The 17,673-nt window shown below is 38.0% G+C and overlaps 1 long non-coding RNA gene across 3 annotated transcripts in view; it reads left to right on the forward strand.

Moving 5' to 3' along the window:
* LOC131824970 (uncharacterized) overlaps positions 1-17,673 on the forward strand; it is a 159,578-nt gene that overhangs the window by 1,947 nt on the left and 139,958 nt on the right. Inside the window, exon 3 of one of the 3 annotated variants that reach the window (XR_009351068.1) lies at positions 2,618-3,573. The exons of 1 other annotated variant lie outside the window; for it this stretch is intronic. This is a non-coding gene — a long non-coding RNA (uncharacterized LOC131824970). Of the gene's footprint in view, positions 1-844; positions 1,334-2,617; positions 3,574-17,673 lie in introns of those variants that run through there. One more of the 3 variants, XR_009351067.1, reaches the window with a different exon arrangement.

The raw sequence follows: 17,673 nt of genomic DNA on the forward strand, positions 1-17,673 counted from the left end.
TTTCCCCCCTTTATTATGGCATTTAACTTCTCGGCTTCAAGTTTGAGTTCTTTAAGACTGTTTGTTTTGGATGGACATGAAATCTTGGGGAAATATTTCAATCTTATTCATTTACTATATAGGACCCTATAAGGGGGTAAGGTAAGTGATTGTTAAATTTAATTAAAATTATGTCCAAAATTATGTCCAGACAATCTTTGGACATAATTTTAATTCTGAAACACTATGTACACTATTACACTGTGTACACTATTCCTACACTATGCCACATCCTTAAGTTTAAGGATGTGCAGTGCATACAGGTTAACAAGGGTCAAAGTTCTGTGAACAAAGATACATTTATTCATCTGGTGAAAATTTGAAATAGGCACCAAATGGTTTAATGATATCATCCACAATTTTTCTATTTCACATCTGAGATGAATCTCCTAGCCATCTTTTTTTTTAAACACTGTGTTAACATCATAAATTTAATCTTGTGAGGTACTTTGTCTGTAACAGATACTCTGGATACCGTTTTCACCAGAAACACATTTTAAAGTCCTACTGCCCACTATTTCCTTTGATATTTGTTGTTGTTATTCTTGGCATATTTTAGCTCTAACACTTTGGGTTCTCTTGATAAACATGTGACTTGGACATTTTCTTATAACAGACAGATGGGTGTGTTCTCTGGGTATTATTTCTAACATGAAGAAAATGTTCCCCTTTACCAGCATCTGGGTAAGATTTGGAGTTCTGTCATGGCTTTAAAATATAGACAGAAATAATCATCTCTCTTCCACATAAGGTATCTCTGCAAGTAATTTTTCCTATTTCTTTTTTTTTTTTTTTCCTGTGCCAGCTTTGAAATCACAAATGAAGTATGGGTTCAGAAAAAAAAAAAAAAAAAAAACACTATATAAAACAGTATTTGGACATTTCTTTTCATCATTCACTTTTATGGATGCCCTCCAGTCGTACTATCCAGATGGCCAGGTTACAAGTCTGCGGTGACATAAAAGCCTTTTATATATAAGTAAGACACTGATGAGTAGACTTCTGAATGAATATACGACTAAGTATATTTTATTCATCTTTGCACGTAATCTCATTGTACAAAGCCTACCCGAGTGAATGATAACATTTGGCCAGCAAACGTATGGTTATGTGCTCAATGACATAGACATACAGTAGAAACAGTCAATGAAAAATGTCTACTATTTCTACAGGATAATTCACTTTAATTGACATGGAGATTTTAAATGATTCGTCTTTTACTCTGCCCAGTAATCCTACACAGAGGAAAAAAAAAAAGCAGCCCATCATTCAGTCAACGCTGAGATAATTACAGAGCATGTGAAATTTCATTAAAGGATTATTTATGCCATGTTTATTCCATCCCTTTTATAACGTTTATCAACTAATAACTGGAGATCAATACCCACAGATGCAATAAGGCATCTAGTTTTAAAGGTTTTTTGCTTCAGTTTTCATTCTTTAATAAACCCCAAGGCACATCATGGGGATTTTGGGCTTACACTGCTTGGAGGTTTTCATTGACTATCTGTCCTACCCAGGGTACTTTCCTTCTAGCTCTACCCACGGCTGATTTCTTCTCATCTACTGAGACGTCACGTTTTCAGAGAAGTCGTACTAAGCTCCACTTAAGTGAACTGTGTCCCACTCTCCATGTATCACGTAGCCAGGAGTCAAGGCAAAGGGCATGTCAGTTCATTTAGCCTGCTATAGCAAGATGGGACAGACTGGGTAGTTTCTAAACAACAGGAGTTTCTCTCTCACCATCTGGAGGTTAGAAAGTCCAAGATCAGGAGTGCCAGCGTCAGCCTTCGGATTTCTCTGTGTCCTTGCAGAGAAGCATCAGCTAGGGAGCTCCGTGGGGGTCTCTTTAACAATACACTAAGCCCATTCATGAGGGCTCCACCCTCATAAACTTCCTGATACCATCATGCTGGGCATTAGGATGTTGACACATGAATTTTGGGTAGAAACAAACATTCAGACCTTAGCAAGGCATGTCTACAGTCCAAATCTGACCCTCCACTTCAGGGTCCCTTTTGTATAACTCACAAAGCTAACCTTTTTTGAAAATAGTTTAAATAATGCTATCTCATGATAGATGAAAATCACAAGAAATTCACATTTTAGAGTTGATAAAGTTTTATTGGAACACAGCCAATGTGTGTGTGTGTGTGTGTGTGTGTGAGAGAGAGAGAGAGAGAGAGAGAGAGAGAGATGGCATATGGTTATGTTTAAGCTGCAAGGACAGAGTGGACTAGATGCCACAGAGACCATATAACCTACCCACAGTCTGTGTTGCTCTTCAGAGGAAAAGTTTGTCACCTCTTGATGTAGGCTGTTTGAACACCCAGCTTGTTTCACTCTACTTAGTCAATCTGTAATTATGTTTTATTTATTAATTCACTTGTTTACTTAGAAGCCTAATGAGGACAGAGACATTGTCTGTCTCCATTATACCCAGATCAGTAACCAAGTAGAGAGATTAAGAGAAGTGTAATAAATATTTGTTGAATGACTATAAAAAAAAAACAATGAGACCATAGCCTCTAGGATAAAGCACCTTGCCTTATTTCTTATTTCTTATTGCCCTGTATAGGTGAAGCCAGAACAACAGGACCCATTTCTTCTTATAATCAAGAGCAGCCATTGATATTTTAAACCAACACAAACACATTTCATAGAATGGGAACAGCAGTATTTATGGACATTTAGTTTTACTTTGAGTTCTCTAATTCTGAGTGGCCTCGAGAGTGTGATATTCCAGAGTGATTTCACTTGTGGATCAGATGTAAGCTCCGAGAGAAAAGCAGAGACCTTCTCAGGTTCCATGGGCAAGAAAATTCCTTCCCCTCTAGAAATGCCTTGCACTGAAGATACTCTTTTGCTTACTTAGATGCCCTACTCCTACACCTTCTTTATTATTTGGAGCTGGTCTGTTTCCTAGCAATGTCAGAGGTCTTGAGTTGTTACCCATTAGCAATTTAACCTTAGCAATTAACTACAGTCAGTAGTACAGATATGTGTCTTTTAACCTGGATTCCAAGTCAAGAGATTTCCTACATAGATCTAAGTTTCCAGAGCCCTTTCTTTCCTATTTTAATTGAAGGATAACTGTCCCATGTGCTAATGAGAGTGTGCCCAGGTGCCTTTCCATTACCCACACTCAGGCTGCACACTGCCCTGTCCTCTATTAAGTTATAGAATCTGGGCTGTAGAGTGACCTTGATGCTGAGAAAACCTTGTTATTCAGGAATTGCAGAATAGAGTCTCAGCATCACAGTTGGGAGTCACTATTTTGGGCAGTAACTCCGTGAAGAGCAAAAGCTATACTCTCGCTTAAATAATGGCATGAATACGGAGCAGATCCTGGCTAATGGGCTGTACTCTGGTTTGGAGCTGTTAGGGAGCAGGTCATGTTAAAGGAAAGCTAGAGCCTAATAAACCTAAGTGATTTGTTTATATCCACTTAAAGTTCTGGAATATTAGCTGGTCTGCCTCATGCTGTTAGGTGACTCATTAGCCATGGTTTAATAAAATATATCTCTGCATCCATTGTTTTGTCTGTGCATAGCAACATTTTAATGCAAAGAGCATGTCTACCTCTAGAGTTCAGTGGGGAAGCAATGGAAGAAGGTTCACCGATGTCCTCTCCAAGAAGGCTACTGGCTATAAATTAGAATAATTCTTAGGACCCCGAAAGTGGATTTCATGTATGTATAAAATAGAAATCAGACCATCCCAAATATATTCTCCCAAGTTTCATATAATATATCTGTCCAGTCATCTTTGAAAGATGGGCCACTGAGAAAAATCGTTATACATATTCCATGGCCTAAGAGATTTATAACCTAAAACCCCTAAGAAAGATATGTTATGTGCACTCAGTGGTGGGGTGATTTCTGCACCCTTACTTCAGATGTTCATACTTCAGCTAAGTGTACAATTTGTGAGATGTACGGTACTGAGAGGTCTGGGTTTGATTTTTGGGAGAGATGGAGGGTGATGATGTTGTATAGCTTCCCCTTGAGCAGTGGTACCTTTTCTCCTTGTGGACAGTGTGAGTCATGTCCCCCCCCTCCTTTTTTTCACCTCAGGGAAATAAATTCAAACCTCAACTTCAATGCTGAATTTCTAAATTGTTTAAAACTTGAGAGGCTGTCACTCTGGGCTCTAACTTTTCTGCTTGAATATTCTGGAGAGCAAGCATATTGCTCTGCCTTACTAGGCCTCCACATTCTCCTTGTGTAAAATGACAGCATCAGGAAACATGGGGGTTTTCACATCATTTTGGAGCAATGTTCCAATGGCCTCCTCCAAGGGGAGAAGCTTTGGGACTGAGGAGGGACCTCAACCTCTTCCTCTCTGGTTCAAAAGCAAGAACATGGCCACTTTAACTAGTTTATGCTCTAAGAGAAGATTTTCTTGAACAAAACACTAGTAGAATTTGAGAACTCTTGTGCCCTGTAATTTTCGAGGTCCCTTTCAGCTTTTAAAACTTTTAGACTGTGATTGGGAAGCAAAAGACTGGAATTCTAATTCAGGATTTTCCACGAACTTCCTGTATCATTTAGGCAAGTCACTCTTCCTCTTTGGGCATTCACATTTCTCTTCCAGAAACTGAGGGAATTGAATGCAGTGATTTTGAATTGCTTCTGCTTTCAAATGCTTTATCTATTCTCCCTTATCTGATGTCCCTGCATGGCTGCTCCTATAGAAAGTGGTCTAGGGTAGAGGGATGAGTGGGCCAGGAACAGAGGGAGACTGACAGTTCCTTCCTTGTTTCCTTTCACTTTGTATTATGACCGGATCCATTTCAAGAGACATAAATAAAGGAGGGGATAAGTAGAGGATTAGATGAGCAGAGACATAATAACACTTAAATATGGCATCATTGTGAAACTGTTTTATTTGCTCAACGGAAGATTCATGAAAATGACCTGTGAGTTTCTGATAGGGGACTGAGTCAGACAAAGATTACTTCATAACATTGCAATCTTACTTGTTTATAGCCAAACTGATTGCTGACCTGACAGAACACGTTGGGGGTTTTCCTCTCTGCCAGTTTCCGCCTTGGTAATGCTTGGTCATGCTTTCCCTAACCATCCTGGGGTTTCTGTCACACACCGAGGTGTGTGTCATAGGGAGTGGGCAGAGCAGTTTCACCTGAGGTCTTGCAAGCATTTCCTTTAATGAGCTTCATGCAGTTAATCCTTGGGGCAACATTCTCCGAAGTTATGACTTGGTATCAAAAGGTTATACCATCCTGCCCTCACTTGCCCCTCCATCAGCACAGGAAGGGGGGGAGCATTTTGGCACTGAATGTAGGACTTACATAGGAAAAGCTGCTGCTTCAAGAGATCTCAGGAGAGCTCTAGAAACGCCCAGTAAGTCCTGGCTCAAGGAAGGAAGAAAGGCCGTCAAGAGCTGCTTTTGATTGGTTGTCACCTGTCAGCTCCCATGCCCACACCTACTAGCTTTGGAAGTTAAATTTCAGAGCCCCTGAGGCCCTTTCCAAAGGCAAGGCGTCTAACCCCAACTTTCTCCAATCACTTCCTGTTTGCATTAGCATCTGTCCCTAGAAGATTTTTCTTTTAAGAAGACTTAGTTTTATGTACATTTCATCTCTCCTTTAGTACCTTTAGTACCTTTTTTTTTTTTTTTTAAGATTTTATTTATTTATTTGCCAGAGAGAGAGAGAGAGTGAGCACAGGCAGGCAGAGTGGCAGCAGAGGCAGAGGGAAAAACAGGCTCCCCACCAAGCAAGGAGCCCAATGTGGGACTCGATTCCAAGACGCTGGGATCATGACCTGAGCGAAGGCAGCCACTTAACCAACTGAGCCACCCAGGCGTCCCAACCTTTAGTACCTTTTGCTTATGACTTTGACTTCCGTTTCCTTGCCATCTAGGTCATATCAGATCTCACCACTTTTCTGTTAGTTCTGTGATCATACAAGAGAATCCCTTCACGGTATTGATGAAAGTTAGACTACTAGAGTCAGATTCATCCTATGGCAAATGGGAAGGGGGTGCTTTTCATAAACGTCACGTATTTACAGGTTGGGCAGTAATTACAGAGGCAACCACTGGAAGAGAATCACAAGTTCAACAGAGCTTGTAACATTAATCACCAAGTCAAAGAAATAGAATAATTTCTTCTCCTTCTACACATGTACAGGCTCTGGATGATCATGGTAAGCCTTTGTGACATTTTCTTTCCTTCCAGATTGTTCTTGAAGATGTTAATTCAACCTCATTGTTCAACTAAGTTCAGCCTAGTTATTTAAGATGTTTATTGAACCTAGCTTTACTTTAAAAAAAAGAGGAAATTATCAAATTGGTTTACTTGCAGATGCTTACTTCATTAAGATTATCTTGGGATAGTCATGGCTTATTAAAAACCTAGATATAGATATTACCTCCACTTTATGGCATCAATTTGACTTGTAATATTTCTAGATATTCTAGAATATTCTAGATATTCCTAAGAATATTCCTAAGAATAAATCTGGAAGTTAAAGAGTTTTACTGTGTAAAACAATTATGAAGAATCAAGTCTGATTTAATTTGGCATTAATTTAGGGTCAGGTTTCTTATTGAAAAAGTAAAATTTAAGGGAAATGTTAACATTTGTAAAGAAAAAGCAGTACAAAGGAAAGCCTGATCCAAAAGTATACTTTGTGCTTTTATTTACAAAATATTTTACCATAACTGTTTATACAAAGATGCTAATAATCTGCTTCAGTAGTCTAATCCATGTATATTCAATATGAAAATCAATTAAGCCATTATTTTGAAATGCTAGTGATTGTATTTTTTTATTAGCTTACGAGAAATGTGCCCTTAACCTTCCTTCTTAGGATATCTTTCTCCATAGTATACCAATTGGCATTAAGGGAGCCTGCTTCAGCTGGTAGATTAGCCAGAGAACAGTATCTAGCAGTACTTCCAACTAGTATGTTCCAGATTGAAAGGCAAAGCTTGCTTAGATAACAAACATGGAAGACAGTTCTGAGAGGACAAGATGCTAAATGGCTCCTTACACTGATGTAATATGACAGCAATTAATCAATCCTATGATGCATTCGATAAACATTTATTAATAAGGTATTACCAATGCATGAATTGGCTCATTGAGACTGGTGAACTCTATGGATCCTTGAATCATTAAATTCTGCCCACAACAATTCCCTTTTTAGTAATTTGTCCAGTAGATCTTCAACTCCTCTTCCTCCCTAATCCGTGCTGTCATCAACTGCTTTCCTAAATAATCTTCTCCCCCACATTTCTCTCAATGGCTCTTGATTTTCATCCCTCTCTAGATTTGCCCATCAGGTCTAATTCCTCCCTCCTGAGATTTTATTAGACTACAAGGTAGGGAGGTGGGGAGGCAGGTAAGTGGGCATCAAAACCAGGGAAAGACACAACATGAAAAAGTTAGGGAATTTTTAAACATACTCATTTTTTTTCTACTTTGGTAGAATCCACATGGTCTGGTCAGGGTTATCTTTTATAGGAAAATTTCCCTAAATTAATTTTTTCTACACTAAAATTAGGATTCAAATGAGATTAAAGCACGCTTCTAGATGAGTTCAAGACAAGGCAACTAAAACATGATCATCTCAACCATGGAAACAGAGTTCAGGATAGAAGTTCACTTCGGGGAATGGAATTGCCTGATAGAGGCTTGACATTTTCTGAGGGCTGGATGTGTACTATGTCTTGATCTGGGTGACGGTTACATGGGCATATACATATGTAAAATTCACCAAGCCTTACATTTAGGACCAGGTGCTTTGCCATAAAAGAGCTCTATCACAATGAAAAGAAAAACAAACAAACAAACAAACACCAAGAACATAATTGATGTAAAATGAGCTTTGAAACAGAATCCTAACCAGTTGTGACAGTCTTTTGAAAGATCAGTGATTGGTATAGTAATAACACCAATAGCAGAAGTATACACTTGGAATCTTGGAAAAGCAGCCTGAGGCACATAATGTGGTAACATGTCCCAGGCAATTTCTAAGATGGAGTGATGGTCTCTGAGGGTCCCTGATAGCTGGAAGTAGAAAAGAGAGAGGCAGTCAGCTGATCCCTGTTTAGAAAACTTTTTTTAAAATTGCACACTCAACATTTTACCCCTTTATTCTAGACCAATAAGTTACTTTTGTAGTAGATATGTCTCTTTTGAATCTGAGTGGCTTCATGCTCACATTTTTCTGGGTCTGCTTCTCACTTTATGAAGCACACTTCTAGGATAATTATATTTCCTGGACCCATAATGGCCCTACCCAGCTGAGGGTTCCATTGTCCTACTAGTCTTTCTACCTTAAATGCTATGGGTAGAAATCCTCTAGCTGAGGACTTGGGAAGAATTGAGAGAGGAAGTAGATTATAGGGAACAGCCTGTTGAGGGGCAGAAAAGGACAAAACTAATTAAATTGGTGGTAAAAATGCAACTATCTAAATTCACTATTTTCCTTTGTAAAGCAATATTGCTAAAGACTTTAAATATGTTTCCAAACACTTACTGTACAACAGTTGGTAGGTTGGTGTTGCCCATTAAAAGGGACATAAAGAAAAGCATCTGGAAACATGTAAAGATGGACTTCATTTCAATATGTTTAAAATGCAATGGTTACCAGATGTCAGTTTTAAGGGAATTTGGAAAATAGTATCTTTTACATGACTGTGAGTTCAATGTTTTCTTTTCTAAAATTTCTTCTGACTGATTTTCTCTAATTATTTCATTGTAGTTAAGGAAGAAATACATTTTAAACAAATATCTAATGCCAAAAATAATACAAAACTTTCTACAGCAAAACAAAGCAAAAAAAAAAAAAAAAAGTAATTAAGCCTCCAATAGGAGGTCTCAGGAAATGATTTATTTATTTTTTTTAAAAGATTTTATTTATTTATTTGAGAGACAGAGAGTGAAAGAGAGCCTGAGAGGGGAGAAGGTCAGAGGGAAAAGCAGAGTCCCTGTGGAGCTGGGAGCGCAATGCGGGCCTCCATCCCAGGACTCCTGGATCATGACCCATCCCAAGACAATCACTTAAGCAACTGAGCCACCCAGGCGTCCCTCAGGAAATGATTTAAAGTAGGGATTTACATTTCTTCCAAATCCCAGAGGATCAGATCTCAATAGAAAGAGAGCTGAAAGTACTCAAGATCCTTCTGCTGAAACATCCCTACACTGTAATCTATTCAATGTGCTAAGATCAATGCAAAATTGCATTCTCTCCTGCTGACATGTTTTGTTTATTGCCAGACATGCTTTTTATTAGTAATGACAATATTTTAGACCTCTTCTGTCTGTGTCTTGTAAAATTGCCCCACTTTCATTCATTTTGTTGACCAGTACTGACCTGTAACATTTTTAAGAAAATGTCAAGAGCAAAGTGTTCTAGTCATTTACTTCCTGGGAAAGAGTTTATGTATAGACACTCCTTACGCATTTGCTGACTGGCTGAAAGGGAAATTCATTTCTGGATGATATGCTGACATGCCCAGGAAATGGAAAACACTCAGCCATACGTGGTCTAGGCAGTCATTTATGTGTAAGGAGGTGATAGAGATTTGAGAGGATAATTCTGTCAAATTTCAGAGCCTCGAGAGAAGACCATATGCCACAATGGTGAAAAACAGATACTTGTCATTTAAACTGTCTTCTTTGCTATTCTCTTTTGGGAAAAAATAATTCTGAAAAACATAAGAAGCTAATAAAAGCCAGGCATAAGAAAATAAATTTTATAACTTGCATCTCAAATGTAAAAAGGAAACAAAAGTTATCATAAAATATTCTTTCTGGTACATTTCAAGAACTTTGCTAAATTGTAATAATGCAGATATCTTTGCCATCATGCAATAGCAGGAAATTATAGATGAGAGAGAAAAAGAGTGAAGAGAACTCTTCAGTGCTGTCTTCAATCACAGAAAAACCAGAGCTCGGGTAAAACTGGAATAAAAGGGTCTGCTCCTTTTCAACTATGTTACAGCTTTATGCTCCTAAAATTCATCAATGATGTCACAGGGCAAACACAGGCTAGTCTGGTGTGGAGACTTTTTCTATTTCTGGACGTGTGATTTGGGCCTCGGGGTCTCTCTTAGCTCCCTCTCTCATCAGTCTAGGGAATTGACTGAATTTTGCAAGCATTTATTAAACTGCGGTTTTGTGAACGACAGGACCATGTAATGGGAACTACGAAAAAGGAAGTCAAAACAATTTGAGCCACAACCATAAGAAGCTTACAGACAAGGCAAAGAGCCCAGGTGCAGAACTGGAAACTTGCTTCTTGTAACTTCCTCGTCATTGAGGTTTGGTGGGAGCCTCCAAAATATTTGGTGGGTACTCAGTTGGAGGTGTGTAGTTGTTTCTTATCAAAGAGGTAGAAGATACCGCACACCTATTTACAGCATACTCCCACTGAAGTTACTAATAGAGAACTATGTCGAAAGAAGGTTGTGAAATCATGGACTAACACTCCTGGACTGACCAGATGAGAGCAAATCTCGCCATTTCCAGTGCTTTTTTTTTTTTTAACAGAACAACAGCATTTTTGCATGTGTTCAAACAGTACGGATTTTTTTCAGGGGGAAAGAAAAGATCTAGAGGTATTCCGAATGAATTTACCATATTTCAGTTGGGCCTAAGGAGGTACTACTGATTTTAAGACTTTAAGGGCAGGCAAGTGTGGTAGAGTTGTTTCCACCCAAACTTTCCAGTGGGATATTAAAACCCAGTCAACACCTTCTTATAAACAGGCATTTAACTTTATATAAATGTTTTAAAGGAAATTGACTACCTAAAATAAATTTTTAGTCAAGACATTTCAGTAACTTGTTTAAAAACTTTCCATCCTTCAGCAACATTTCATTCCTTGACACAGGATCCTCGAAAGAATACTGTGTTGCTGGCAGGTTTCATTGTTCTTATGCAAACATATGTATGTTTATGTTTGACTTATACATGATATAATAAACATTACATTTACATGATATTTACATAAAATATATTTAATATATAATATCAACATGTATAACATACATAGCTATAATTTTTTAAAAAACAATGCCACCAGAGTTCTAAAGAGACTGGAGCTAAAAACTTAGAGGTTGAAGTAACTTGGTAAAGCTTTTTGATTAAAAAGTTTCTTAGATTCTCCTTTGGAATTAAACATACTGTCTCCTAGCTAGCAGGATATCTCAGCTAGAATCTTCTTTACCATATTTCTAAGGTCAGAAAGGAAGCTGTCTGGTTTATAGGAGTTGAAGACCATACCTAGTAAATACTGTGAAAACAGGAATGATATTCTGATTCAGAAAATAAAAATGATAATAATGCATTCGTTGGCAAAACACAGAGTCATAGGGCTTCACCTCCTGTGCTTGTGGTTTGTTACTCTGAACCAGGGTGTGGCCAGATAATCTTGCCAATGAAAAGTCAATATTTGGCCAGCGTTTTGGCTCAATGCCTCAAGTATATTAGCATGAGTACCACGCCAGAGAAGGAGCCTGGCAGAAGAGAAGCTGCTGAGAACATTTCCTTCAACTCCTTTCCTTTATCTGCTTCAGGCTTCATTCTGTTCCAGTCCTTAATTATCAATTCGGGCTCAGCAACTACATGCCCTTTATTTCCTGTAGACAGGTTTTCTAGTCATTGATTTTCAAATAGGGCTACTGATTAAAATAGTAAAGAAGCTAATCCCTTTAATGTAAAAACCTGGCTGAAACTGGAAACGATCCACAGCAAAGGAACTGAGTAATTACTCACATCCTGTGGTTAAAAAGTTATGCACAGCTCGTGGAAAGGACAGCGTGGTATCCATATATATTACAACATCCCAGTGTGTCATGAGGGAGTCAAGGTGCACAGGAAGCTGACCTTCTCAGGTTGGTGTGGACAGCTGAGATGTAACACACATCCCATCACCCATTGGTTTGGATCTGAACCACCCATATTATGTGCACAATGTCTGTGGTCTTTGCTGGGCACTTCTTTAGCTGCTTTTCATGTTTCCTGGGCTAAAGTACAGTAGATTAAACACTAAAATAGGCCGTGATGCAGGGAGAAAAGACCCTGAAGGTTATGACCCTAAGAGCTAGAGTCCTGTAGTTTTGACTTCGCAACTGACGACGTCGGGCAAGTTCTAACCTCTCAGTATCTCATTTCCTTCATCAGTCAAATGAGTGTAATATTGCTGACCCTGCCCACTTGCCTCACAGGGTGATGATGAAAATCAAGAGAGATAATAGATATGAAAAGATTCTGAAGTTAAAAGTGCTGTATAAATGCAAGTGATTATTAAGGGAAAAAAAAAAAAAAAGGCTGCTCTAGGCAACTCAGTTGGAAAAACTAGGCTGGTGAAGCTGCAAGGAACCTGAGAAATTGAGTCCAACCCCCTAATTTTGCAAATGGAAAAAGTTTGACCCAAAGAGTAGTGAAATACACAGATAATTTCCATAATTCTGTATGATAAAAATAACAATTAGAGCTCTTACTCTGGACCAGACAGTATGCTAAGTGCTTTACATACGTTATCTCATTTAATTTTTTCAGTGTCCGCATTAGGTAAGTGTGAAGCTTAGGTAGCAAATGACCTCTTCAAAGTCACATAATTAGTAACTGGAAGGGTCGCGATTCCAAGTTTCTGATGCCAAAGCCAATGCTTTCAACCAGCTTGCCGCGCTTTCTTACAGTTGTGAGCTTTTTCTTCCAGGGTGGCTAATAAGCTTTAAAAAGGAACTTCTCTGAAGAGGCTCCTCAGCCAGCAGATAGAAAGCTAGCAGAACAGCAAGTCCCTGTCTGGTATACTACATGTATAGGACATGTAGCATTGGATATCCTTCCCTTTGGTATTCTAAAACTACTGTCATTATCAGTATCATTAACAGATGCTGTATACACAAGCAACACTTGTTTACTTACTTATAATCTATAAGCCCCTTAACATAAAACATATGCAATTGAAAATGGGAAGCTTTCATAACATAAGAGTTTCCTACGCTTTGCCATTTGCAGAGGTAGTAGCCAGCATCTCCCACCAAATAGGTCTAACTTCTGTAACCAATAGAATATTGCAGAAATAGCGGAGTATTCAATATATATGGACATTTCAAATTAAATACATAATGGAAATTTCCAGTTCCAGCGCTAGCCTCTTTTTAGAACTGTGATGGACCAGTGGCCTCTTTTATACCTCCTGTTTTGCTCTTTTCCAAGGGGAGTGTTCTTTATCTATTCTACCATGGTTTGCTAGGTGTGGGGAGAGTGGGCAGATAGCTTGTCTCTGGGCCTTCAAATCATGGAGGAAGTGTACTCAGTGGGCTGTATTCAAGGGTCTACACCCGTAAGGCTACATCAGCACCTGGACTTGACTTAGTAAGATGACATCCTGGACTCTGAGCTAACACTATACTAGGATGAGACTTTTGGGGGCCTTGGGAAGGAGGAATATGTTTTGTTTATTTGAGGGATATGAATCCCTGGGGACCAGGGAGCCCTGGGGTAGCCAGTCTCTATGTTCATTGTGTCAAAAATTCTCACTTCCTGTTATTCATGTCTTTCTGTAGTCTACATCTACAATGAATAACACTGCTAAAGTCAGTAGCTTATTGTGCAAATGGTAGACTTCAACTTTAGAAACTAGATCATAAAAGCCATTATAGTTTCCACTTTGCTTTCTATTGGATTACTTGCTTGGAGGGAAGCCAGCAACTATGTCAGGAGGATGCTTAATCAACCCTAGGTATGTAGAGGTCCTTATGAGGAGGAGCTAAGGCTTCCCACCGAGAATGAACTGCCAATTTGTCAGTGAGCCACCTTTGAAAAAGGTAACTCCAGGCCCAGGCAAACCTTCAGATGAGCAAAGCCTTGTCCAACATCTTATTGCAACCTTATGAGAGACTCTGAGCCAGAACCACGCAGTTAAGCCATTCCTGAATTCCCGACTCTCTTTGAGCTAATTTTTTTTTAAAGATTTTATTTATTTATTTGACAGACAGAGATCACAAGTAGGCAGAGAGGCAGGCAGAGAGAGAGAGAGAGAGGAGGAAGCAGGCTCCCTGCTGAGCAGAGAGCCTGATGCGGTACTCGATCCCAGGACTCTGGGATCATGACCTGAGCCAAAGGCAGAGGCTTTAACCCACTGAGCCACCCAGGTGCCCCATATGAGATAATTTTTTTATTGTTTTAAGCAGTTGACTTTTGGAGGTAATTTGTTATAGAGAAACAGTAGAATATTGAAAAATGCTTACCTCAACAATTTAACTGATCTCAGAGATTATTTTTCAGCCACAATTTTTGGACTGAGGAAGTTAAAATGGTAGGCTGGCATCTTCATTTCAGATGAAGTTGTGTGTGTGTGTGTGTGTGTACTATTATAAATTATTATGGACCTAGACGTCTTAGGTTTGCCTTTATTTTTTTCCTACCAGTTTTTCCTATGGTGGCCTTGAGGATGACCAGTTGCCTAACTATTCCAAATTCACCCATTGTAATGGTAACAAATAAGAACATACCAGTGATAAGATGAAATGTAGTTTCTGTAACCAAATTCATTCAGGGATTTCTGAGCAAAAATTACCACTGTTTACTATTCTTGATGGAGGCAATTAAAGGAATGCTATCCTTCCCTCGAATTTTTAGAGGCAAAATTAAATGTGCTAAGGTATAGCCAATAATTAAAAAGTAGAATGGACTTTTTATTAGTGCTTGCTTCTGTCCCATCCCTCCATTTTGCAAAACTTTGGAGCATTATCCCCTCCCTAGAATCACGCATTTTAAAAATCTCATGTTTTTGTGTTTTTTTTTTCTTATTCCTTTAAAAAAGGCTTTATTGTCTCTGTGATCAAGATTCTAAAATCTTTCAGGGAAAGATTGTTGACATTGGCATGGCAGGATTCATTTTATTTTGTGGTAAAAGATCATTCAATTCATAAAATGTTCAACACACTTCAGAAACTGTAAATTCCCCAAATCCATGTGGAAAAGAACAGGTCTATGAATCAAAACAGAAGGAGATTATGAGAATTTTTTTAAACAACCAGAAACATTAAAGGAGATTCATGATAATTTTTTCCCCAGACATATCCAGAAATTTCCCATAGGTGATAATTTTTTCCCTACTTGATGGCTAGTTTACTTTCCACCTTAAAAAAAGGAAAAATAAAACAAATGCGCATAACTAAGATTGTCCTAAGATTTTTAGCTCAGAAAAGAACAAGAGTTAGAGTCCTACAGGTTTTGCACTGCAAGCCAGCTTTAGCTTTGTCCTTTTTAAAGAATGGGCAAATGGCTGCCCTTACTAAGAAAAGAGCTTTTCTGTTGCTGAAGAGTGAATGTGGACAACCCGGGTGTCGAAGAGGCTATCGAAGAGGCTATCGAAGAGGCTAAGCTGTGATATTTTACAGAATTAATGTCTAATTGTTCCCAAAATGAGAGTTGAACAAAAAAAGTTGATTTCACTTTAAGAGATATTATTTTACTATTGCTTAATAAATTTCTATCAAACATAACATAGACTTTCTGTCACATATTATTTGTTGATATCAAGTAAGAATTGACTATTGAATCAGAATATTATGTTCTTATAATGCAATTGTGTCTGATTCTCACCAAAGCCTAAAGCTTTTTTGGTTCAATTTTGACCATCATACATCATGGCTTACACACACACACACACACACACACACACACAGAGGCTTAAGCAAAACACAAGGCTGTTACTGAGTATTTAATTTTTAATTTTTCTCTTCCCTAGGAATAATACAAAATGGACCTCTTTTGGAAATGTGATAAGGATAGATCTGGTGCATTTTTCTTCTGCAATATTCAAAATAGATCTCCTGCCTCAGGAATGACAGTATTCTCTGAACCAAGCAATTATATATCCAAAGAGTGTGTGTGTATGTGTGTGTGTGTGTGTGTGTGTGTGTGTGTGTGTATGGGATATAAATAGCATTAGCCCTGAATGTATAGGATTCCTCCCATGCAACCACCACCCTGAGTAAGGTAAGGAAAAGCTTCCTCAGCTCCTTTCTGGCCAGCAAATACCACCTTCTCCTCCAGGTAATAACTGTTCTTGCTATTCTCACCAATGATTAGGTTTATATGGCTACTTTTTGAGATAAAATAAATATCAAAAGCTCATAAATAATTTATTTGTTGTTTTACAGCTTAAGTGAACCAGAAGTGATCACTACAAAGCTTGTGAGGGAACATTTACTATGAAATCTCCTCATAGGATGTTGCTTCCTTGTCATTCCGAGGATACAAGGAGACCAAAGGAGAACCTTAAGAATCCATACTAGTCTATGGGGTGGAATGAAAATGCACATTTTGTATGGTGTAAAAGAAAGTTGTCCTTTGTCCTATGGGTAGTACTTGAACCTTGCAAGTAGGTATTACCATGTTGTTCAAAGTGATGATGGATAAAAGTAAAAGTGTACTGCACAGTACCATGTGGTCACACATTATTCTTTTAACAAGAACAAGAAATCCAAACTGAGACATGTAAACATTCCAGACAGAAACAGAGAGAGACCAAGCATTTTTTTTTTTAAATGTAAACACCATTAAGAATTTGTTGTTGTTTTGAAATCACCTCACTTAGCTTAACCTTCATATGTTGAGGTTGATTAATCCTGTGTACTTGATGTTCAGAATGTACTTTGGCTGATATTTGCTTGGTTGAGAGAATACTGTCATTGCTGAGGCAGGAGATCTATTTTGAATATTGCAGAAGAAAAATGCACCAGATATATCCTTATCACATTTCCAAAAGAGGTCCATTTTGTGTTTTTCCTAGGGAAGAGAAAAGTTAAAAATAAAATACCCAGTAAAAGCTTAGTGTTTCACCTAAGCCTTTGTAAATAGCCTGAAATTTAGAGACAGTGAATTAAGAATTCCATGTTGAATTAGAAATTAAAAATAGATGCAGTAGTGAGAAATGTATTTAAGGCCCTGCCTACACTGCAGCAAAAATCGGGTTTGCAAAAATTAGGATGATTCTTGCTAGCATGCTGTTAACACAATTTCTCTGGCCAGGGAAGATAAAAATATATGAGATTTTTTTGGGCATATTTTTTAAGAGACCTATTGATTTCCTTACTGTTATAAATGCTAATGCATATTTTTTTCTTTCAGCATGTATTTATCCTTTTGTCTGTTTTATAATGAATTAGAATGAAGAGAGTAAGAATTAGAGATATTTAAAATATATATGATATTTTCATAGAGTATAACCTTATATCAATGTTTTGAGCTCAATTTTCCTGATCAGTTTTACATGTAGTGTCCTGAAGTGCGAATTCAGTGAAATCATTAATAGGGGCTGGTTGAAATTATGATATTGTTATCCAGAAAGAGCATGACGTGACCCTTCTGCTTATACACATACATGCACGCACACATATAAGCAGGTGTAAACTTTAGAATATATTATCAAGTAGAAAAGGGGACTACTTCTATAAGAACACATAACTGAGAATTATATAACTTCTATTATCCTATTTCATAAGAATGAACACTGCTTACAAATTAAAGCATGACAGTGTTTTGCCAATAGATCTCAGAAAACTATCACTTGCTAGAATATATGTAGTTAATATCTCAATGTATTCTAGAGTAGTAGATTCCTTGACACCATTGAA

Source organism: Mustela lutreola, chromosome 2 (genome assembly GCF_030435805.1).
Source record: "Mustela lutreola isolate mMusLut2 chromosome 2, mMusLut2.pri, whole genome shotgun sequence".
Taxonomy (NCBI): domain Eukaryota; kingdom Metazoa; phylum Chordata; class Mammalia; order Carnivora; family Mustelidae; genus Mustela; species Mustela lutreola.